The sequence below is a fragment of the Bidens hawaiensis genome, unplaced genomic scaffold (genome assembly GCF_021521415.1).
Source record: "Bidens hawaiensis isolate Kalapana, Puna unplaced genomic scaffold, B.hawaiensis_p1.1 tig00038986_1, whole genome shotgun sequence".
In the NCBI taxonomy this organism is placed as follows: Eukaryota; Viridiplantae; Streptophyta; class Magnoliopsida; order Asterales; family Asteraceae; genus Bidens; species Bidens hawaiensis.
The window spans coordinates 37,663-62,650 of NW_027496840.1; the positions used below are offsets into that span (position 1 = coordinate 37,663).

The 24,988-nt window shown below is 36.3% G+C and overlaps 2 pseudogenes across 1 annotated transcript; one reads left to right on the forward strand and one right to left on the reverse strand.

Moving 5' to 3' along the window:
* Positions 1-8,206: 8,206 nt before the first annotated feature.
* On the forward strand, positions 8,207-14,693 carry LOC143590743 (4-coumarate--CoA ligase-like 9; annotated as a pseudogene). Its single transcript, XR_013145529.1, has 6 exons — positions 8,207-9,226; positions 11,509-11,699; positions 13,003-13,148; positions 13,269-13,336; positions 13,874-13,976; positions 14,147-14,693. The product of XR_013145529.1 is annotated as a 4-coumarate--CoA ligase-like 9 (transcript).
* Positions 14,694-15,754: 1,061 nt separating this feature from the next.
* Positions 15,755-16,795, reverse strand: LOC143590754 (2-hydroxyisoflavanone dehydratase pseudogene; annotated as a pseudogene).
* Positions 16,796-24,988: the final 8,193 nt, after the last annotated feature.

Genomic DNA, 24,988 nt, shown 5'->3' on the forward strand with positions numbered 1-24,988 from the left:
TACCTAAAACGCCCTTACATATGCACCAAGAGTTTTAGTTATCTAGTTATATTATAGTGCACAAAGTTTAATCACATCAACCCTAATACATGTGCTTTAAAGAGAATACTAACACTTGGGAACCCTCCTAATGTAATTCTGAGAACGGTGGAGAATGCAAGTTGCTTAGGCTCTGCTCCCATGAAATCAAAGTGTCATATTTTCAGTCAAAACAATTGATTCACCCTCGTTTTAATCACTCATGTTGCCTATTGATACGTAAATGAGTTGAAATAGTAAAAAGTCTCGGATAATCGGCCACACTCGTTTTAATCACTCATGTTGCCCATTGATACGTAAATGAGTTGAAATAGTAAAAAGTCTCGGATAATCGGCTATGTGTTTGGTACTTTGTCATTCCCTCTATTCCACTTCCAATTTAGTTTCATGAGTTAAAAAAAGAAATCTAATCAACATTAGATAGAAAAAAAAAACCAGGTGGCTTAAAAGCTAATTCTCATAAAACAATAAAATATAGAAGGTTCATTAAAAATATATAATTTGGAAAAGGAGTAAAAGAAAGATGATTTTTTTCTAAGACTAACATCAATTATCTGCAGGCTATGAAAATACAAATTAAGTATGGCATACATGTCAATTTATATGACACAGATTAAGTACACAGATATCTAAATCTGAACAAAAGCTAATCAAAAATCAAAATGATTTCAAATTAATAAAACATGAAAATCGAAGGATCTAAAGGAAGGAATTGTTAGCTTACCTGATAATAAGCAGCATGCGAAGATGAGTGACGATTTTCAATTGCGTTGGGAAGAAGAAGGTTCATGTTCTGCAATTAAAGTAGCGATTATGATTGTTCAGGCTCAAAAATGAATAAACCAGCAGCTATGGTGTGGATGAAAGACATCGCACATGCAATCAGAGAACGAAGATGGGAAATAACAACAATGGCGATGACCTAGGGTTTGTAATCAGTGAGTGGCTTAAATCTACAGTGACGGTGGGGATGAGCATCGGCGGGCGTTTGGTTCACGGATTGTCTTGGAATTGGAATTTGATAGGATTTGGAATTTGAATTGGAATATAGAGAATCCCTTTGCAAATCCTTAAAGTGTTTGGTTATAACTTTGTTAATGGAATTGGAATGGGAAAATAACTAAAAAAGACACATTTGCCCTTAAATTAATAGAAATAACCGATGTTATATTCTTAACACTAACCAACGTTACACAATACACTCTTCATCTCTCAAGTTGCCAGCCACCTTCTCCGGCAACAACCGCCGCCACCGTCACCCACAGCCACCCGCACCTACCCCTCTCTCACTTCAACCTATCTCTTTCTCTTCTCTCTTTTCATAATTGATTGTCACCGGAATTTCGTTGGTAGAGGTGGCTGCAATTTCATTGGTGGTGGTGGTGATGCCGGAGAAATTGTCGGTGACGTCTGCAATGGGCGTTTGCCAGCAGATTTGATGGCGACGGTGTTCACTGGGTGGCGAGAATGGCTGCTACAACGGGTGGTGGCGGGTGACCTAGCTACTGAGTTGGTTGGTGGCGGGTGACGAGCAGAGTGTATGTTAGTGGTGGTGACGGTTTGGGTCAGTTGGTAGAGGCTGGGGGGTTATTTTTGGTATTCACACACATTTCCTTGAAATCCTTCCATTGAGTGGAGGAATTTGAATTCCATCAAGTGGGTGATTTGGTTTGAATTAATTCCAATTCCAATTCCATTGAAATCCCTTGAATTCCATCCAACCAAACAGGGCCTAGTATTTTAGGGGAAACAGATCGAGTTTTAGCAACATATAGATCCAAAATACAATATTTGGGCCGGGTTATGATCCAGGCAGAATCCAAAAAAGAAAATGGGTTAAAATTAAGGGAGGGGTGGCTAAGAGAGTGACAAGTGGCACAAAGGAGTAGTATTTTATTAGAATAGTAGATTAAAAAGCCCAAAATTACTCATACAATGGGTCGATAAGTCCAACCCAGTTAACATTCTCAAACATAATACCTAAATAACAAACTAAAAAAAAACAAAAGCATCTTCCGATCAACTTCTTTCTATCGACCGGACGACCATTGCCTCAACGCTTTTGGCGGTTCGCCTCAAGGTTTCAACCATCGAAAAAATCAAGTATCGACAAATCCCGAACACATTGAAAAAAATTTCAGCCTCTGCCATCGTACATATTGGCCGGTACAAACTTTCCGGTTATAGTGCCCAAATCAAATCTCTAGATCACTACTTTAAGAGCATTCCCATTAGGGTCCCTATTTCTATCTCTATCTCTAAAATTTAAATAAAACATCTAAAAATGGCTCCAATCCATTCCCCATCTTCAAACTCCATCTCCAAATTTTAACAAAATGCTACAAGAGATCTCCAAATTTAGAGCAATGTCAAAGCACTTCATTTCCAACTCTCTCCTTAATAGTTTAAGATATAAATGGAAGAAAGAAAATAAATAATAAAAAAAGAATATAAAGATAGAAATGGAGAATGCGTTGGGAGAGGTTTTTAAAAAATGGTGTATAAACTTAAGAAATTGCGGTTTTTAGTTAAATTTTAAAGATGGAGATGGAGAACCCATTAAGAATGCTCTAAGAGTTTAAGTTGCATACACGCTAACTATATTTATATACATATTGGGTTTAATTATCCGAATTGAATTTCTATATATAGGATATAAGATTCTTTACTTCATCCGTTTAAAACTACAACTTTAAAACTAATCGTATATGATGTTTTAAAACTAATATTGGGTTTGATTATCCCAATTGACTTTCTATATATAGGATGGTTGCCGAAACACCATTTTGGTATGTTTAGGCAAAAAAAGTAGCTTAAAACAAGATTTTCTCTAACCTTTTAGCCTCATATTTTGGCTTGACTTGTTTCTAAAGTACTTTTGCGTCTTGTTTTTGAGTTTTTTAAATAAGGAAATAAAAGTAAAGCAGAGGGAATGATAAGAAAGTGAATGGAAGGAAATTAAATTTTTTTTAAATAGGTGTGTTTCTGAGTTGGAATGTGTCACACCCTCAAAATCCACTAACGGAGTTTTACCGTCAGAGGGTGTGAACTAACAGGATCGGAATCATCAGTTATAATCAAACCATAAAACAAAGTTTCAAAACCATGAAAAACGTTTACGAGTAATTTAATGCGGAAGCGTAAAAACCTTTAATCAAAAGTTGCGTCACGCAGGACGACTTAAAACCAATGATAACCGTTAAAAATAAGTTTGCATAACAAAAGCGTTTTCAAGCAATGCATGTCCTAAACCGCGCGCCCGCCTCGGCTACCTGAGAATAACATACTAAAAGTGTCAACACAAGGTTGGTGAGTTCACAAGTTTAAATAAAAATAAAGCGATTAGCGTTTGCGTTCAGCGTTTTGCGTTACAGCGTTTTGCGTTACAGCGTTTTGCGTTACCAGATAGTGTTATGTCAATTATATATCTATAGGTAGTTAGCCTATAAAGCAAGTATTACTAAGTGTTCGACACCGAAGCTGACTGTTTATCAAGTGCCTTGTCACCAGGTCATCCAGACCATGGTACGTGTTAGCCAAAATTACACCCGCTCGACCTCCAGTCGAGTTTAGCGTTGGGTGGGGTTTGTCAAACCCAGTAGTACTACTCAACAGTGACTCGCTATTCTAAATATTAACCGGTTCGATGTGTAGGACTTCAAATGTTTCGTTTGCCACTTAGCCTTTACAAGTGATATATAATTTATAACAAAATCTTAAATGCGTTGTGGAGTATGTTATCTCCCCCAAGTGAAAAGCGTTTGAAAACAGTTTAAAGAGGGGAAAGTGAAACTCACTGTTTGCGAAGAATTTCCCAAATTAAATCACCAAGATGCGCGTCACAGAAAAACTCTCTCTAGCGTTCTAAAACAACAAAGAGATTTTTCTAAGTGTCGGAATATTATCGAGTCTCTAGACCCGGCACATAATACCTATGCACATAACATGTTTCGTGTTTCGTTTGTGAATCGTGTGTGACTTTAACAAGTGTATTTGTGTTACATTACATGTGCAAGCAATCATATACGTGTCATGCATTCATAAAGTACATCACTAGCAATTAATCCCCGTAAGGGCAATTTGGTCAACTCACAACAATTAACTAACAACTTTTCCCCACGAGGGCAATTTGGTCAAATCATTACAATCAATTAGCTATTATTCCCCGCAAGGGTAATTTGGTCAAAACATAACAATTATGCAGCAAGTATCATGTTTCATGCATTTTCACCCAACTCAGCAGCTAGTTTCACCGAGACAGAATTTCTACTTGAAAGATTGTACTATTCCACCAATCATAGCATCTCAATTAATTTACCAAAAATCATCATAGAAGCACATGTGTCTTAGGTTTCCAAAACATATTTTATTATATTTTTATTCCACATAGTTTTCTCACAATCATTAAATCATTACAGTGAACTCACAACAGTCAAATTCATGCGTGACAGAATGTTATTTACAATTCCCGTTAAACGAAAAATCCAATAAATGCAAGACCACTTGGGTTAGGTTCCTAACTCAATGAGTCAACTTCCAGAAGTGGAACCAACCCAATTGGTCTCGTAGTTCATGAGATATAACATTTACAAAACAACCTAACAGCAGGTCTAACAGCTCAGCTTTGCACAACGTTTTTGTAAAATCATAAAAGTTAACTTCTACTTGTCCAAAAATTACAAATTTATACTCTATAGAAACTAGACTCAACCTAGTTTACTGTAGTACCAATAATCTCAACCAATCTTCACATTTACACTTTGTTACAGTCACTTAAACATCAAATACACATTCTGTCCAGAAACTGTTTGCATCCAAACTCAACATATTAACAATCTATGAACTATCATGCATTCATATAACATTCTAGACTCCATAAACACCATCCATGCACATCAATTACACATTACATACATGATTAGGGTTTTTGTTTGAACTCAAATCAAAGACACAACAATCAACATGCGACAATATTCAATCTAGTTATCAAATCATCATCAATCAACAACAAACATATTAACTTCATACATACATGAAAAATCGGCAGCTAGGGTTTTCAATTAACCCATTAAACATCAAAATCAAGTAACAAGGATGTATAGGATAATCAATTATACCTTCCTAGCACATAGTTCTTCAATCAAAGGCTTGATTTCTTGGTGTTATGTGTGTATATAGTGGACGGCAGCCAAGTGAGGTGGGGATGGGGTTTCCGATCGGGGTTGGGATTGAAGAGAATAGGTTAGGGTTTAGTTGTTAAGGATATATTTATAAACATAACAAGTTACACTCAAGTCCCTCCACTATCAATTGTTGTTTTTCTAACTTAAATAACTAGTTTACATCTTGAGTTAACGTTTATAACCATGTTATCACACAACACATAAGTCTAACACATAATTATCACATAATTACTGTTTTGACGTTTTTCGTTTATTCACCAATCGTTTGAGTCAACTCATTTGCGTTTCGGTGCAAATCCCGAAAGACTACACATGTAGTAAGTGTTAAGCGTCATTTAAACCCTAGTTTAAATGTAATGAAGTGTGCGTTATAGATTCAGTGATCTTAAGTTTGAATTGACGGAGTTGAGTTAACGGAGTTAACCTGGAATTGACGATTGTCACAGAAGAAAATTAGAGGAAAGGAAATGATAACTATGTTAAAAAATAGTTATCCTTAGTAATCATCCCATTTTTGGGAGAATAACTTATTTAGAAAATACATTAATTTAATCCCTTCTAACTCCTTTTACTTCTTTCCTTTCCATCCTAAACAAAACTCAAGAACACCCATTTTTTAACTATTCTTAGTTTTCCTTTCTATTCACTCCTTTAAAAAAACTCAAGAACAGGGCGTTGGAGTTTTGGTTAATTTTCATCAATAATTGATGGTTAAAAGTTAAAACACTCTTTTGTAGGTCAAATTTCGTTAAACTTACCAAGAGCTATGTTTTCAAAACTGGACCAGACGACTATGAACCGATCATAGAACGGGTATAGTTAAGTGTCCGTTGAATCTCTATGTCACCACCATCTTTTGATTCTTTTATTACAAGGTATAACAATGTTCTAATAATTTTTATTGTTTAATTAGCATATGTAATTTTAATTAGACACCTCATGTGTAGTATATATAGTGTCTCAACCTAATATATAAAGAGCATTCTCAGTATATTCTTATCTTCATATCTATAATTACATTAAAAACATCATATTTTCTCTCATTTTTTATTAAATAATACATTTTTATACTTTTATTTTTACCTTTTCCCTATCATTCACTTACAACCGATTCAAAAAACATTAAAAAAATCTATAGTGGCGAACATCGTGTTTCTCCAAATTTGACCATGAATAGTAACATTTTCTCTTTTCTCTCTCACAATCATTTTTAACCATCTTTAAGAAATAGGGAACCGCTCACTAGAGGTGTCCAAATCGGAGTTTTGGTATAACCGGTTCGGGTTAGACCTGGTTTAAAGAGCCTAAAATCTTGAACCTGTGGAACTGGTTCAGTTTGGTTTAACCCGGTTTATACATAAATCAGTCTTAAACCGGATTGAACTTAAAAAGTGACACTTGTTGAATTAAGAAAATTTATTGACAAATAAAATCTCATTCATTGGCAATTATTATTATTGATGGTTAAGAGATATTAATTCAATCTCAACTTTCTAGAAATATTAACTCAATTTCAACTTTTCAAGATCAAACAACATTATTATATAATTAATTCGATTTCAAGTTTTCAAAATCAAACGCCATATACCAAAATCTGTAACTATATCTGGAAAATATGTAGAAAATTACATGGGTGAAATAAACCGGTTTCAAACCAGTTTATGTCTCACCATTTTCAAACTGTCGTTTACAAACATGTTCATGCTTTAAAACATTAAACCGGTCCTAACCATACGGTTTCAGTCGGTTCTAAATCAGTTTATATAAAAACGGTTTCAAACCAATTTAGTTTCGGTTCAATTTTCGAGTCGATTCGATTAACCGGTTTATTTGCCCACCTTTACTCATATAATTTAAAGAATGAATTAAGAATACTCTGACATATTAGTGTGAACATTAGTTCTCACTCTCCCCCCTTATCTATCATCCATTTTTAACTATAATTTGTTTGTTTCATAAAGTTCTATTCTCTCCCATTCAACACACAAATTGGCGTAGAGTCGTTTACACCCAAATTCGTTATGATGTTTGTCATAAAGCATGAGTGAGATAAGTTGATTGTATGAAACATTGAAACGTATTTAACACCATTCTAAAAACATGAAACGTATTTAAGAAAACATTATTTGCACACCTAACATTAAAGATGGTCTTATCCTATGGAATGCGTAGACCGTTTCGACACGGGGTTTGGTTCACGTCATTCTAATTTGGATTTTAATAAATAATAACTAAAACTTTTAAACTAAGTTTTCATTTTCAACTAATACTACTTTTTGCACACGTGACACGTGGCTATGTTGTTGTCACATGCAATATTCCAATATTATATTTCCACACTCTTAATATACAAATATTAATTGAGAGATTTGGCGTTCGTGGTGGAGTGATAATGGAGAAATCTGATCTTTTATGTGACAAATTTTATTCTTGTACTCATTCAATTAATTCGGTGGCACTAAGTACTTATGGAAAATTAGACGAGTAAGTGACGTTCTCTAATTTGATCCATGAATTGAATTAGATTATCTCATCACATTGGTGTGACTTCGGATGAACATTTATGGGTGCTAACCTTAAGTGATGATTTCCCTCAGATTAAAAGACAAGTATACGATATGATAAATATAAGGGGTTTTCTATAGACACCCACCCATTTTCTAAAAATCCCCACTATACGCCTCGTATAAAGTTATACGTGACGTATTGGGTCCCCGTATAATATACGTGACTACACCTGAGGCGCGTATACAAAGATCTAATACGTCTCGTATAATCTATACGGGGCACATAAGGGGTGTCTAAATGTTAAATGTCCATAGTGGACCCTAAATTTAATTCGTCCCCACCTAAAGAAAATATATAAAAATATTGACCGACTAAAAGTTTCCGGTTGGAGTGCACAAATCAAATCTCCCATTCTAACTCTCGTGTTTCCACTAGTTATCACATATCATATATCCACACTACACCGCCAATTAATTATGGCGGACGTAGATCCCCGTAACGGATTCTGTTCAGCCACCGAAACCTTCCACAGCCTCCGTCCACCGGCGCCTCTCCCGCCACCGTCACAACCACTCTCCATCACCGAGTACACGCTCTCCCTCCTCCAATCCAACGCTGCATTCTCATATTCTACTGATTTTCTCATCGACTCTGCTACCAGCCACCGTCTCTCATACGCCGAGTTCATCCGTCAAGTCCACTCTCTATCCGCATCACTCGTTAATAATAAATTTCAACTACACACCAAAAACCAAGTAGCATTAATAATATCCCCAACGTCAATTCACATTCCAGTTATATATTTCTCGCTTTTACACCTCGGTGTAACCGTCTCACCTGTTAATCCGGTTTCCACTAAATCCGAGCTAACGGACTTAATCCGTCTTAGTAATCCAGTTATCGTGTTTGCTACTTCCTCAGTAGCGGATAAACTTACATCCTCGTTACCTCTAACAACAATAATAATCGACTCTCCGGAGTTTCACTCCATGTTACATAATTCAACACCTAATTACACTCATGTAAAAGTCGATCAGTCCAACACTGCGGGTATTCTATACTCCTCCGGCACAACCGGCCGAATCAAAGGAGTCGAATTAACTCACCGCAATTTCATAACCATGACAGCCATATCACAACACACCAGATTTGTAAACAACAAAAGTGACGAAACTACCCCTCACCCTGTGGCGTTGTTTCCGTTGCCTTTGTTTCATGTGTTTGGGTTTTTTATGCTGATTAGAGCGGCGTCGCTTGGGGACACGTTGGTGTTAATGGAGAGGTTTGATTTTGGTAATATGTTGAAGGCGGTGGAGAGGTATAAGGTTACGTTCATGCCGGTTTCGCCGCCGCTCGTGGTGGCGATGGCGAAATCAGACCTTGTTCCGAAATATGACTTGAGTTCGCTTATAGTTATTGGGTGTGGTGGCGCTCCGCTTGGGAAAGAAGTGGCTAGTAGCTTCGCGAAGAGGTTTCCCAATGTCGAGATTATACAGGTGTGTTAATGTTATGAAATCACGATCTATTAAAGTAAAATACGTTACCGAGCATAAAAACAGAGGGGTCGGGATCAAATTTCGGTCGGAAACATGTAAAGTTACACAATGTATAAAAAATTTCCGGCCGAAAAAGGATAAATTTACCCTACTGAGTGAAAAACATAGGAGGCTAGGCTAAATAATTCGGTAGAAAACGGGTAAACTTACACTATGTATAAACATTGTCGACTGAAAAATGATAAATTTATACCACCAGAGCGAAAAATCAGAGGGGTCCGGGGCCACCCTTGGCCCCGTCTAGGCTACGCCAATGGTGACTTTCATACACCACCTCCATGGTGACTGTTCAGGCCTATACGAACCGTACATGCCACACATGGCTAACAAGTGTACAGATGAGACACCAAATAATAGTTTTATCAACTTATACGACCCGTTATTAGCTCTATCCTAGATAGGTTTTCAACAACGTATGTTCTATACAGCTCGTATAAGACTGTAAAAATCCATGGTGACGTATGAAAATGCTACTACTATTTTAAATGAATATTTTGAGCTAAAAATAAACACTATTCTTTTTAATGAACATTTTAAAATACTGGTATTAATAATATTATCCACCCACGCCCTTAGTAGCGCGTTTGGTTTTAGAGCTCTTGTGACTTGTCAATCAATGTCCTTTTTTGTATTAAAAGATATCTTTTTCCTGTGGTACTTGTGTAGTTGTGTGACCAGTGTGTTTGGCTTGATTATATAAATATCGCAAAAAGCCTGAGACTATTGAGTACAAATATAGTTAACTTTTTAACTAGAAACTGAATAAAACTGTAAAATGTAATTTTCATGTAGGCACTCTTGTTTGACTAACGATACAATTATTTTTTTATAAAAGTTGGGAGTTGGGAGGAATTTGATTGGTTAAAAAAGTTTGGTCCCACAACTAAATCCCTAGTATAGGGCGAGGGTCGGCCGTAATTGAGAAAAAAAAAATTAGTATTATATATGTGTTAAAATCTCAACCTACCTTTATGATATTTGGACACAACTTCTGCGGAATTTTTTTCATTGAGAAATACTTGCTTAGGAATGACAAACGAGATAATCTTATGGTTAATTCAATAATAGAAAAAACCGTAGATAAACAACTCTATGTATATTGTATTTTAATTTGCATTTCTAATCACACTTCACTTATTTTTTTTGGGTTATATGATATTTTGTTTGATTGCCTTTTTTTATATGACCCGACCCAACCACATCGGCAGAATTGGAACCAAAAAATAAATTAATATATAGATTTGACCCGACCCGAATGCCCAAATTAAAAAAGATAAAAATATATATGCCAATAGTAAGTACCTACCAAAAAATTCTCGACCCCTGTAAGAAAATTCCATGGGTTAGTTTTGGTGTGTAACGCCCTGCCTGGTGTCTAGTGATGTGGCAGGGGGGGTTAGGGGTGCTAATTAGTAAGTACCTACCAAAAAATTCCCGATCCCTGTAAGAAAATTCCATGGGTTAGTTTTGGTGTGCTAATGGGCTACACTCATTAGTGATGTGGCGTGCTAATGGGCTACACTCAGTCTAAGTTTCAATTTTAAGATCAAATTATTAGTTTGCAGTCCCATGTGGTGTAAAATAGTCCATAACTTAATAATGGGAGCAATTAATGCTTCAGCTTCAAAGCCTTCAATTCTCTTTCATGTAGTTAACAACCTATTTCTATTTCTAATACTGAACAAAAATATTAAAACTATATTGAGAGGGGTCAGATCACCACCAAGTGCCATTAGAGAGCTCTGCATCTAAGGGTAATGCACTTCCAGACGCGCGTGCATCTTGTGAGTTTATTTGAGACGCGTCAATGACGTGTATATCATATGCTTAAGTGAATTGTATATCATATTTATTTTTATTTTAGTTCTAGTAATTGGGTACAATAACAAAAATATGTAATGTTACTATTTAAAAAAAAAATTAAAATAAAATTTAAAAAACGTTTTCTATTTTTCTGTTTATAACACAATTTTTGTTTTTAAGTATATTCTATTATAAAAATATTATGCAAATAAGAAATGGATTAATTATAAAAGTAATTTGATTAATAAAAATAAATTTAGAAATTGGAAATGATATGGAATTGTAAGTATAGATAAAGATATTGTTTGTTGGGTTGGCGGGTAAATGAATGTTTTTGAAGTATTTGTAAAATGTGGCAGCTGACTAGGCTTGTTTAATAATTTGGTGATGGTCTGAGCATTTGTTTTAATAATTTGAAGGGGTATGGCCTGACAGAGACCGGGGGAGGGGTTACGGGAATGAATGACCCGGACGAGTGTAAGCACCATGGATCTGCAGGCCGTTTATCGCCCAATGTGGAGGCTAAAATTGTTGATCCTAAAACCGGTGAAGCTTTATCTCCTATGCAACAAGGTGAACTGTGGCTAAGAGGGGCCCATGATCATGAAAGGTGATACATCTTCTGCTTGTATTTTTTTATTCCCTTAGAAATCAGCAGTTTCATACTTTCATATATGCAACTTTAAACCGCTTATTACTCACAAATAAATGAATAAGCAGCCGAAACACACACTTAAAAGTTAATCTGTATGGTTTTTCTTAACAATAGTTCTTGTGGAAATGTCAAAATCTCTAGGAGATTTCACTAATAATAAGCGGTCTTTGACAAATAAAAAAATTGTGATCGCTCGCCCCAATTAACTGGTTAATTATGCAAAATATAGTGTTCTGTTTCTTTAGTTGTTTTTGATATGGAAATATATAGTTTAGTAACAACGGAAGGCAATTACAATGGTCGAATACTTAATCATTGTTTCGCATCGAGAACGATCTACACAGTTGGCAATGTTTATTATAGTTCCCACAAAATATATAGATTATTATTTTTATGTATATTGGTTTTTATTAATCCCAACTATTGTCTTTTGGTCATTGTCGGTCCCAAGTAACAAATTGGCTTTTGACGGTCCCAACTTTTAACGTATTTGTTTCTAACGGTCCGCGACTAACAAAATCTTAACATCGTTAGTTGCAGGTCACCGGAAAAACGTTTTTAGCCGTAAAACTCACATTTTTTCCCGAAAACTCAACATTTTCGTCCAAACATTTGGTAACTTCGTATCGGACACTTAGGAACCGTTTTCTTGTAAAAGCCTCAATTATTGAGGCCATTGGAACCCCTACAAGGCTACAACCATCGTCAGAATCAGTTTATGGTGCTCAAGTGGTGGTGGTTGGTTGGCGGTGAGTCAATTGGTGGTTGTGGCGGTGTTCAGGTAGTGTTTTTCGGCAAAAAAATGTCTTTCCGGCCAAAAACGTTTCTCTGGCGATTTGCAACTAACGGCGTTAGGATTCTGTTAGTCGCGGACCGTTAGAAAAAATATGTTAAAACTTAAAAGTTGGGGACCGTCAGCACCGTCAGCAGGCAATTCGTTAGTTGGGACCGACAGTGACTACAAGACGATAGTTTGGATTAATAAAAACCAATATATGTTATTTTTGTGAATAGAAAGCATATGCATTATGTCTGTTTTAGCTGGCCCTCTAGTAAGTTAAGTGAACATGATTTGTTTATCTTTTTTTTTCTTTGTAACGATGTTATCATGGACCCACGACTCTTTAGAAAGTCAATTTTGATTAACAAAAATGATGTTGATGTTGATATTGATGGATATTGTTATTATGCAACTGTTTGATAGTTTAAAAAAAGTTTTTTTTTTTTTTGGTATTTGATCGTTGCGTTTGAATAATAGGTTATGTTAGAGACAACGAAGCAACTGCTGCAACTCTGGACTCTGAGGGGTGGTTAAAGACTGGTGACCTATGTTATATTGATTATGATGGTTTTCTTTTCGTTGTTGACCGATTAAAAGAATTAATCAAATACAAGGCTTATCAGGTAATGTTCTTGCTTCAAAGAATTAATCAAATACATATTGTTTCAAAGCAAAGTTACATCTGTCATTTCCTCAGGTAGATTTTAAATTTCCATCTAATGATCATAATGAAAACACTGTAGGTCCCACCAGCGGAATTAGAGCGTTACCTTCAATCAATCCCAGAAGTTGAAGATGCTGCTGTGATTCCGTAAGTTAGTACGGGTCGGGTCAGGCTGGCCTGCAAATACCTTATTAGATTTAGGGGTGCGCAAGAAACCAAAATAAAAGCCAAAGAGAAACAAAGACGATGGCTTGGTTTTATGGTTTTGTTAAAAACGAACTTACGGTTCGGCTTTGGTTTTGTAATTATTAAAACCGGAAAAACCAAAGCGCATTTGTAGATTTTTATTTTTTATTTTGAATAATAGTTAATATGAATTTAATAAATATGTAAATTTTTTCAGCCCAAATGTATAATAATAATCAATTTATTAATGATTAACAAAATGATTTAGGCACTTCGGCCCAAAATTTTCAAGTTTAAATGGCGAAACCAAAGCAGAACTGAATCCAAACCAAAAACCAAAACTGAGCGGTCCTCAAATTTTAAAACCTAAGTTTCAGATTTTGGTTCGGATTTAGCATAAACCGAACTCTGCACACCCCTAAACGTTATGGACATTTTGCATTATTAGTTTCTCCAACTTTTCAAAAAATAATGAAAAGATCCTTATTTTTATATCAGATATCCTGATGAAGAAGCAGGGCAGATTCCCATGGCGTATGTGGTGAGAAAACCCGGAAGCAAAATCAGTGGGGCCCAAATCATGGAGATAATTGCAAAACAGGTATGTATATACTTGCATCTATACATGATCTTATTTATTACTTGATATAAATTTAGTTACTTTTATTATTTCCACAACCTAACACTGAAAGCAATCATAAGTTCTAAGTAATTTACACCTTGTTCATCTAGAAAGGTTTTTTTTAAGCGTGTGTGGTTTAATGTTTGCAGGTATCCCCATACAAAAAGATTAGAAAAGTTGCATTTATAAACGCGATTCCGAAGAACCCGGCGGGAAAGATATTGAGAAGGGAGTTGGTTAAGCTTGCTTTATCTAGTGCTTCATCTAAACTATGATTCACTAGATTTTTGAATTATTGTTTTTAAGGTTTATTTGGAGTAAACTTTCAATATTCAATAACTTGTTTGCTTGGCGTGTCTAGAGACAGTCGATTATGCAGGTTCTAAATTTATAAAAGTTCATTATTATTGCTATTGTTAGTTATATTAGGGTTTTGGCCCATGTTTTGTTTAGTATTTTTGCTAAAAGCCCATGGGCTCAATTTAGGGTTTCCCGGTTGTATATATAGGGGCTCCTGCTTTGTACAAACGACTCATTCAATAAACACCATCTCTTTTACATTGTATTAGAGCTAAGGCTCTCGGTATAAAGCTGAATCCAGCTCATAGTTTTCATCTTGTTTTCCTGCCCCAGCACCTGATTCTAGATTTGTTTGAAACCTGTCTAGCCAACCATTGCTTCCTATTCTTGTCCAAATCTATTTGCAAGCAACAAACCCATAAGTATGCTCATCTACTTGAGTCACCGTTCACCTGCCGGAAGTCACTGTTCATCAGCCGGAAGTCGTTCATCGCCGAAAAGTTACTGTTCATTACCAGATTGTTCCTGATTTCTATGTCGTTCTGTATACTACCATGGGAGACGAAAAACACACGTATACATTTACCAAAGAGGAGTCTGATTTGATTCAACGGTTTCTTGCCTAGCTCCCAATTGAATCATCCTCAAACCAACTCAGCACATTCGGGTAAGTTTTCTAGCCTCGACTCATCGTAGGTAATCGATTATGGAACTCAAATAGTTTCTTCAGCCTCAGTTTCAAGTTAGCGACTTAGGTCGACTAAGGTACTTCCTTGGCATAGAGGTGTCTCGTTCTCCACAAGGAATAATTCTCTCTCAACGAAAGTATGCCCTTGATATGTTGACCGAATGTGGCTTATTGGGTTGCAAGCCAATTGACACCCCAATGCTTCCTACAAAGAAACTCCTCCCGAAGGAAGGGGATCCGACGAAGGATCCTGAACGATACAGACGATTGGTTGGTAACCTTAATTATCTAACTGTAACATGACCGAATATTTCCTTTATTGTCAGTTTTCTAAGCCAATTCATGGCTACACCATACACCAGTCATTAGGATGCTGCACTTCGTGTCTTAAGATATCTCAAAGCCACACCAGGTCTTAGCATCCTATATTCTGATCAGGGTCATTGTCGTGACATTCAAGTTTAAGTAGTTAAGGTTAACATGAATAATAATATTTCTTACAAATATGCGAGTCTTAATGCATTTGCATTTCATGCAGGCTTACGAACAATATATTAAGTTCAGAATTCATCAAGTGCGTAAAAACTAGAGCCGTAAAGGGCATGAATTGAACCAGATTTTTCCGTGTTCGTTCGTTAAGATTTTATCGGATAAATGGACGTTTGACAACTACATAACCAAATGAAATTTTGTGTTCGTATATGTTCGTTAAGGAAATGATAAGTATCCCCGGTGATTAGTATCACTACAATGTCTGCATGGTTGGTATGTGCCTTTATAAGATTATTATAAGTATACATATAATATAACAGATAACAAGCTAGAGATCACAACAAGCTAGATATTCATGACATGCTTTACTTAATTTCTTCATATTTTCTAGTTGTGTTTTATAAAAGATACTAAAGTTTGAATTAGATCCTTAGCCTTTTTAGTTGATGGATCAATCAAATGAAAGCAATGATCCACACCTTCATTCTCCAAAAACTCAATCTCACCTGCCCATTTACTCTTTTTCAATGTCTCATAATACTCCACCACTCTTGGTTTCAAAGGATCATTTTCCGCAACAACGGTTAACACCCTAGAGCAACAAAGTTTCTCAAGATTCGGGTCTGAAATCGGGTTGAGCTTCGGGTTATCATCTGAAACAGAACTACCCGGGTACTAGTACTGAGTAAATTTCTCGGGTACCTTCTGAGAGAAGTATGGGTGCAGTATCATTAACCCCCGGACACCCAACCCGGTATGATTAACTCCAGCTTGAACCGCGAGGTAATGAACCAAGTTCGCCCCAGCACTCTCTCCCACCAAGAAAACCCGACTCGTGTCAACATAATCGTTAATCCATGAGTCAGGTCCTGTCCCAGATACGTGAGAGGCGATCCATTGTAACCCAGCCCAGCAGTCATGGTAGGCTGCAGGGAGAGGGTGTTCTGGTGCAAGTCTGTAGCCTATTGCAATGGCCACAACGGAAGTTTGAGCGACGAGCGGCGTGAGGAAGCTTTGTGTGGCCACGTTTAGTGGTGATCCGGTGCAAAATGCGCCACCATGCACGTAGATAATGAGCGGAAGCTTTTGTTTTTGTAAAGGGTTGATTTTTGGGAGGAATATTCGGGATTTGATCGATGAGATGATGACGTCTTTGGATTGAATGCCGGTGAGGGGATCGGTGGATGGTGGGACGATGGGGATGGTGAGAAGGCGTTCCACACGGGCGTCGTTGTATACTCGTATAAATGGTGGGAAGTCATGAGCGATTTCGGTGGATGAAAATGATGGAGCCATTGATGGTTAATATTGTGCTACAAATTATTATAAGTTGTAAGAATTTATAAGTTGAAGAAAAACATGAAGAGTATGAGGTTTAAATAGAGGTGAACAATATGAGTAGTGTTGTGATTTAAGATACGAGAAGACAAGACATGGTCAAAATATGTACATGTAATAAAATACATTTGATGTCCTTTACTTGAATTTCTAGTCAATAAAATGACATTTCAAGTCAATAAATTGTTTTAAATCACAACTTGATATTACAGTAATTTCATAGATCAAAATTTTCAAAACAAGTAAGAAACATATGCATATATCATATTTTATATTTTATATTTCCTCTTTTTAATCTTTATGAGTTAATTACGCGTTTGATCACAATATGTTCAATGTTGGGTTTCGAACTTTCAAACCAATACGAAACAACTTAAACTGAAAATCCTTCGAATTTAAATTGTTTCCGGTTCTAGAAGACTCAAAAACCGAGGAACCAGAATTGCATTGTGTTAGATATATTAATGTGACTGGATTGACTTTTCAACCAATGTAAATCATATTATACATTAAACACGTTAGCAGGTGCAGGGTGCACGCTTATTTTGGTTCATTATGATGATAGGGCCGAATTGCCGAAACTTCTAACAAACAGGGGTTCAAGGGGAATCATGTTTTTCAGTTGAAAAGCAAAGCAAATTCGAGTTTGGTTTTCAGTACGGGTATGCCAACTTTTAATTTTGGCATAAAATTATTTTTAACCTATGAACACCCTTACTTGTTTATTATCACGCGTTTTGGGGCCTTATTTTCATAATTACGTAGACCTTACGTTTGATGTACTAAGTATTAACACTAAGAGGTCTTTTTTATGCAGTTAATTACTACACTTTAATCAATGATCTAAAAGCATATTTTCAAACAAAAGCTCTTTTTATCAAGTCGTCAAAATTTATTAGAAGCGGTTACAAACCGCTTCAAACAATACTTTTCACCGCTTGTAATCAAACAATATTGTACTAGTGTACTACTGATTATGTAATTTTATATATATGCAGCGTTTATTCGCCATAGTTCCATCAACAATAGCAATCAATTTTATTTTTTTTTGTTGAAAGGAGAACATTAAAACAAATAAACGGCTAACGCCACAAAGAACAAAACGAAGCTAACCCCTCTACAGAGACCGGAGGAGCACAGCCATAACCAACAAAACAATTACATTAGGGCATAATTGCACCAAGTAGACCAATCAACTAACTTATTCTACCAAAGAAAACCCAAAGTTTTATATCCCCTATATTCTCTTCCATCTTGATCTCTTACCTTTCATGTAACTTTTCATTCCTAGCTTTTCACAATCGCCAACATCCGATAATTATGATTATGAATTTCCATCAAATACTGCATTTGGCAAAAAGTTGAGCGATCTTACACCATAAACTCACACTTTGCCACACCATAGCAGCGATTACACAGCCGGTGAATAAATGGTTGACCGAGTCTTCACCCTCACCACAAACAATACACATCTATGATCTTCCACCCTTATGTTACTTTTTTCTAAATTCTCCGCGTTAAAATAATTAGTTAAGACAAACCACCAGGACAAACAAATGGATACATTACTATCTTAAGACACAACAGGATTACTCATTAGAATTCTCAACTCTAAGTCACAAATCACTCACAACAGTCATCCTTGTAAGGCTTTGTTTCATCAATGTGCGCAAGAAACGATATCAACTATGAAATAATGGAACAGGAAAGAAAAAGGATTGAAATAGACAAACATTATGAAAGAACCTACATACAAATCTGAACAGTAAGTAATAATCTACAATCTTGACACCTACAACGATCATCACACATGCATCGAAGCGTGAAATCTTGATTGAGATTTAAGAAACTTGAAATATTTAGTAGGTGCTAAGAAGCTCTAAAACCCAAGAGAAGTATACGACTATGCAACGCAACAACGGGAAATACATACTTGTGTATAATGCTTACATAAAATTTCCTAGTCATGTACTTGAGCATTGATACACATTTATGGGTTTAAATTTGGCATAACTATGTAACATGTGCTGTTCTAAAAAAAACTGTAACATGAAGTCTTCATAATTATTTATTGTTTTACAAGATTTTTATATTTTCATTCTTCTATCATAGCCATAGGGTGGTGTTTAAACATTTAAGAAAAAAACATGAAGTATATATATGGATATAGATCAAGTATAGTTTATATAACATACCAAGTATCAAAGAACAACTCATATGGATAATTAATAGAAAGCTAGTTATAGTTCAACATATAGCCAAAAAAAAAAAGGTTATTTATGAATACCTAAAAATATTAATATTTCTAGATAAAATGGTTTCGACGAAACATGAATACAATTTGATATTACCAATTTGGTGGGGTGGTTGGTCAGGGTGGTTTTCTCTAATGGTTTCCTCTCGGTAGAGGTGTAAATGAATCGAAGCGAGCCCAAACTTGAGCTTGACACATTTTGACTTACGAGAGCTCAAGCTCGGCCCGTGATTGGGCTTGATTTGTTTATTATTAATTTACTAATGAATTTATATTGGCTTTCTATTTTGATATATATTTTGATAATAAAAAAAAGAACCTTTTATGAACCAAAGATCAACTCGAGCTTGTGTAGTGCCTTAAACAAGCTAATGCTTTGCTCGAGCTCAGTTGTATAATGTAAAATTAATACATAGAAGTTCAAAAGAGGAAAAGCTTAAAAATATCATGGGTCAATGAGTCTAAACGAGCTTCACATACAAGAATCAAGCTCATGTTCGATAATTAAATGAACTTTATTTGAGGCCCGGGCTCAGTAAGTATTAAACAGAGTACGAAAAATGAAAATTTATTATTGTGAACCTCATTTTCTTTCTCTTTCATGATGACCATGTAAAGTAGAGTCAATGGAGTTGGTTAGCTTTAATTTCTTTAAAACACATAACAGAAATATAAGCTGTAATAATTTCAACACGAAAGAACGTTTAGGTTGATCTATTGACCATTGCAGTTTTCAACAGTGTGGGCCATATGTCATTTTTTTCAAATAAATTGACTCACAACTAGTCTCTGAAATATTAATTTATTTTTAAAAACAAGAAATAGACACTACATTTGTTGAATTTTAACTTGTTTAAATCTTGTAAGAGTAAAGTGTGGTTTTTGTTCTTAGAGTTTCATTTCGTTGTAATTTTGTTACGTAGTTTGTTATAATATGACATTTTAGTTCAAAATACATTTAATGAGATGGACGAAAATTACCTAAAAATGAAACTCTAGAGACAGAAATAGCAAGGTTCAAATTTTTGGACTAAAATGATCAATTTGAACAAACTACAAGAACGAAAATAACATTTACTCGTATTTTAGTTTTTTTTTTGGTTTAAAATTTTCCTTATTTATTTGAGATTAGTATTGTCATAATCACTAACTTGATCTAGTGGTAAATGTGTATGGCCTTCAATCAAATGATTATGAGTTCTAGTTCATTTGAAACATCAAGATAGAAGAAAAGTTTAGGGTAAAAAAAATTAGTATTGTCATTTTTAAGTGGATAATTTAAAGAGAAAATTGTTACTTCAGCTAAGACCATCTACGATAATAGGGTTTTGTGGGATGTTTTTGGGTGTTTGTGAACATCACAATTCTTACATATTGTGGGTGTAGTTTTTGGCGTATGTTTTTCAAAGATGTTTTTTTACAAGAACAACAAAAAAACATTACCTTTTGGCATGTGGTACGTCTAGAGGTGTTTTTGGGTGTAAAGGGTGGTGATGATATGACAATGTTTTTAAGTGTTAAAGATTTTTTTTTTATTGAATAGACTTTTGATGTTTTTAAAGAGTGATGCTTTTATGATGTGGTTGATAAGTAAACATTTTTTCTAGAAATTCTCATTATGCATGTTCTAATAAATCAACTCACTTTATGTAAATAGTCTTCTTTGACTCTGCACGGGCTATGGCCTATGGACATGGCACAAAAATTCCATACTTTGTTTGAAAAAAATAGGACTTAAAACTAAATTACTAAAATAAAATTTTTTTAAACAAAATAATTTTTAATATTTCTTAATACTTTCCAAAAACCAAAAGTAATGAATACTAACTAACCTTTCAACTTAAAAGTTATAAGTTGGTTGTGGCTCAATGGTAGAGCATTCACTTTTCAAGTAAGAGGTAGGGGGATCAAACCTCACTACCACCAACTTATATGGGAGATATGAGGGATTACCCTGGCTTGCCAGGGTTCGAGTCCTGATCTCACCTGGTTTTACCGGCTCTTCGCTGTCGTGCCGTTTGGCGGGCGTGGGGGTCGGGTTTTATCCGGTGAATCCCTCAACAGGTGTACCGCTAGGGGCTCCGTCCGTCCGGACTAGTGGTCGGCTCGGGCTACCTTTAGCCAATGGGGGCCGCGTACGGGATACCCGACGTTACTTAGTTGGCCGTTCAAAAAATAAAAAGTTGGTCCTTTCTTTACGGGGTTTCATTATTGGCTAGGGCTTTTCAATCAAAGCATCGACAGCTACAACCAAGAAGGAGAAGTAATCGTTAATAAAAGACTAAAATAGCCCTGCCTCGTAAACTTGAAAATTTTGCGTTAAACAAAACAAAGTAGGAAAAGTTAAGACCATATGAATTTCCTTACATTTCTTTCTATTTCCCATATTTTATCACTCATGTCACATCAACAAACATCACAGTATGATTTCACATTTTTATCATTTTCTTGATTTCTTCAAACAAAACACGAAAACACTAAAATATAAAACTCAAATAAACCGGTTTGTACACCCCGGGTCCCGTGAAAAAATAGTCGGGACAAACCGTGGAAAGGTGTTCCCAGCCGGCCTCATGTTTTCCCAATTTTTCCCCGGGCCCTCCAAAAACTCCAATCCGTATGCTCTTTTAATTTTGATAAAAACCAAAGTTTGATTCATATTTATGTGACTTTTGGATGGATATTGACAATGAAAGATTTTAGTTAAACCTTACGAGATTATCGGTTTGAATTTCGAGCCCACCCGGGTTTCGTCTCACCGTGTGTTACACCAGAGAGTTATGCTTTGTGGCGGCATAACGACGGTTAAGTTTAACAGTCGACAGTATGGTTCCCGGGAAAACGCCCAAGCAAACACTAAAACCAGCTTAAGTCCAATTAAAACAACATAATTTGATCTAAGTAAAACAGCAAGACTCTCATAACCTAACACACAATAAAGTTGCTACCGTCGCTAAAAGAAAAAAAATAGAAAAATATATATATATATCTTACCAACCCCATTCTTTCATTTACAGTTTTTCACATTCCCCAACCTCACCGCGATGGCAACACCTCCGTCAAAACCAGAAACCAACCCATCTCTTCAAGCACCACCAACCGACTCCAACAACCGTACGGACGATCACTTACAATTACAACTACAACTAGCCTTAAACAAACTCGAATCCTTCTTAAACCTCTTCGGCTTCTGCCAACACACTCCACTAACCACCACACTCTCCTGGATCTCATTCCTCATACTCGGAATAATAACACCGGTGATATTAATCGTTTACTCCGACTACTCTAAGTACCAAATCAAACGGTTTGAACTCGAGGTTATTATTTCTCAGGCGGTTGTTGCTGCTGTATCTCTGCTATGTGTTTCTCATAATTTGAGAAAGTATGGTGTACGGAAGCTTCTGTTTGTTGATTGTTATGACGGTTATGCTGTGCTGTATCCGCAGCTTTATGTTCAGAAGATTTATGTAAGCTTCAAGTTTTTTGTGTTTGAAGAAGCGTGTATCGACTTACTTGTATACGATCAACGTTCCTCGGGTACGAGTATGCTATAACACCGATGGTTTTCCGAGATACGAGTTCTTCTACCTACAAAACGAGCAGCACCATGAGCTTACCCCTCAGAAAGGGACAGAGGGGTCCTCTTTGGGGTAACCCTCCGGTGTGAGAATCAGGTATTGTAGGAGAAGATAATTAAGATGTGAAAATGAGTAAAGGATTTAGAGTATATTTTTCTGCCTGCCTCCAGCTGTGGAGGTGGTGTGGTATTTATAGTATTAGGGTTTCCAATGATTGGGCTCAGACCCAATTAGGGCCTTTTTGGCCTCCTCCTATTGCTTCGCGCCACGTGTACTTAGGACACCTGGTGCTTTTTCATTGATTATTCTCTGACCAAGGTATTTCATGTAACACCCCGACCAAAGGCGGATTATACATCGGGGCGCCACATATTGTTTCATTACTCGTGACACTATTGGGTGTCAATATTTAATAAATACATTCATTCGCGCACGCGCAGGGTAAACATAAGATAACATAAATTATCATAAATCAATATATTATAAATCATAATATTCGAACAGCAATAACTTGTCTTGATACATTTTAATCTAGGTCAAAAATAAAGAAAACTTCCTACGTGTCCACAAGCTCCAAAACAGCTACTGCAAACCTGAACATGTGTTAAAATAAACGTCAAACACTTGCGTGTTGGTGAGAAATCAAGTTTAATACAATACATAGATAACCATAAATCTGCGCGCAACATGTGTATGTCTGGGTTTCAACAAGGGTGTAATCAGATCGGGACCAACTCTAAGAGACAAGACTGCCAGTGCTCACAATTGAGCTCACAAACAAGACTAACTGTGCAAGTGTAACAAAAGAGAAAATCATAAACGATAGTTCTCCCGTGTTCATCTAATGGTACCATGAAAACTGCGGAATAGACCGACAAGACGGTTAATGATCCACACATACAAATAAACAGCCAAGTCTACGTCCTCAACACATGGGATACTGCGCGACTAAAGTTCATAAACAAGTTTAAGACTCTAAGTTTGTATGAACACATGAACATCCCAAAACATTAAAAAGCAAAAAGGGATTAGGTACGAGATTACTCACTTGATAAACGATGCGGTGTAAGATAAAGCAAGAACCAACTTTAAACAAGCACAAGTTAACCTATAAATAAGATTGTTGTTTTAACGATCTATTTTAAGTCTTGATTATAAGTTAGCATAATTAATAAGTAAATTATTATATATAATATATATTACCGAAAAAGCAGGGCAGAACAGGGAGGAAGACGGAGGCAAGAGAGGAGGGAGGCGGCTGAAGAACAACGGCAGAGAGCAAAAAGGGAGGAAGAGAATAAGTGTAGTGTGTGAAGTGTTAAGAAAATAGTACTATATATAGGCAAACCCTAGGGGACACAAACCCTAGAAAAGATCTCCAAAAGTAAAAGAAAAGATATCAACAGTAAAAAGTTCTGAAAAGTAAAGATATCAAAAGATATGGTAGCAGGGAAAAAGAGAAAAAGGCTGACAGGATTCAGAAAAAGGCATGGGAGAGGACAGATAAAGTACTGGTCAAGCATGGCAAAAGCAGATTCTCAAAAGATTATGTCAGTCACTTTATCTGTCAACCAATGGGGTTGGTGCGCATGCTGCGCCGAAAGTAACTTTTCAGACATAAAGCAGATTAGGTCAACAGCTCAAAAGATAAGACAACACAAAAGCAAAAGGCTAGATTAAACAGAAGAAAACTCAAAGGGTTCAGCGCGAGAAGGCTAAGGCGCGAAGGCAGACACAGAAGGTCAAGAGAGCGCGAGCGCGAAGGCAGACAGAACTAACCTTAACGCGTCGCGGAAAGAACTACATTTCTAAGCGCGCCGCGGGAAGAATCACATTTCTTAGCGCGCCGCGGGAGGAACTAAAATTCCTAGCGCGCCGCGGGAAGAACTATAATTCTTCGCGCGTCGAGGGATGAACTATGATTCTTAGCGTGCCGCGAGAACTACAAATCCTTAGCGCGTCGCGGGAAGAACTACCGTCCTTCGCGCGCTGCGAGAAGAATTACAATTCTTAGCGCGCTGCGAGAAGAGTTCATCTCGCGTATCGCTGAAACAGGTGGTCTTCACGCAGGATTCCTTGTAAGGGGTCTGGCGCGTGGAGCTGCGCAGACAACCTTAGGCGGAAAGGAACAAAGGACAAGCAAAGAGTTAGGAGAAAAAGAGGGAAACAAGGTGTAAGGGCGGGACGGCGACAAGAGGGAAAAGAAGGCGGAAAGAGAGAAGGAGAGGGACGGGACGGCGGAAAGAAAAAGAGAGAGAAAGAGGCGGGAAGGAAAATATATATATTATTATTAAAAGTAAAATATAAGTATAAATAAATATTAAATCATAAAAGAAAG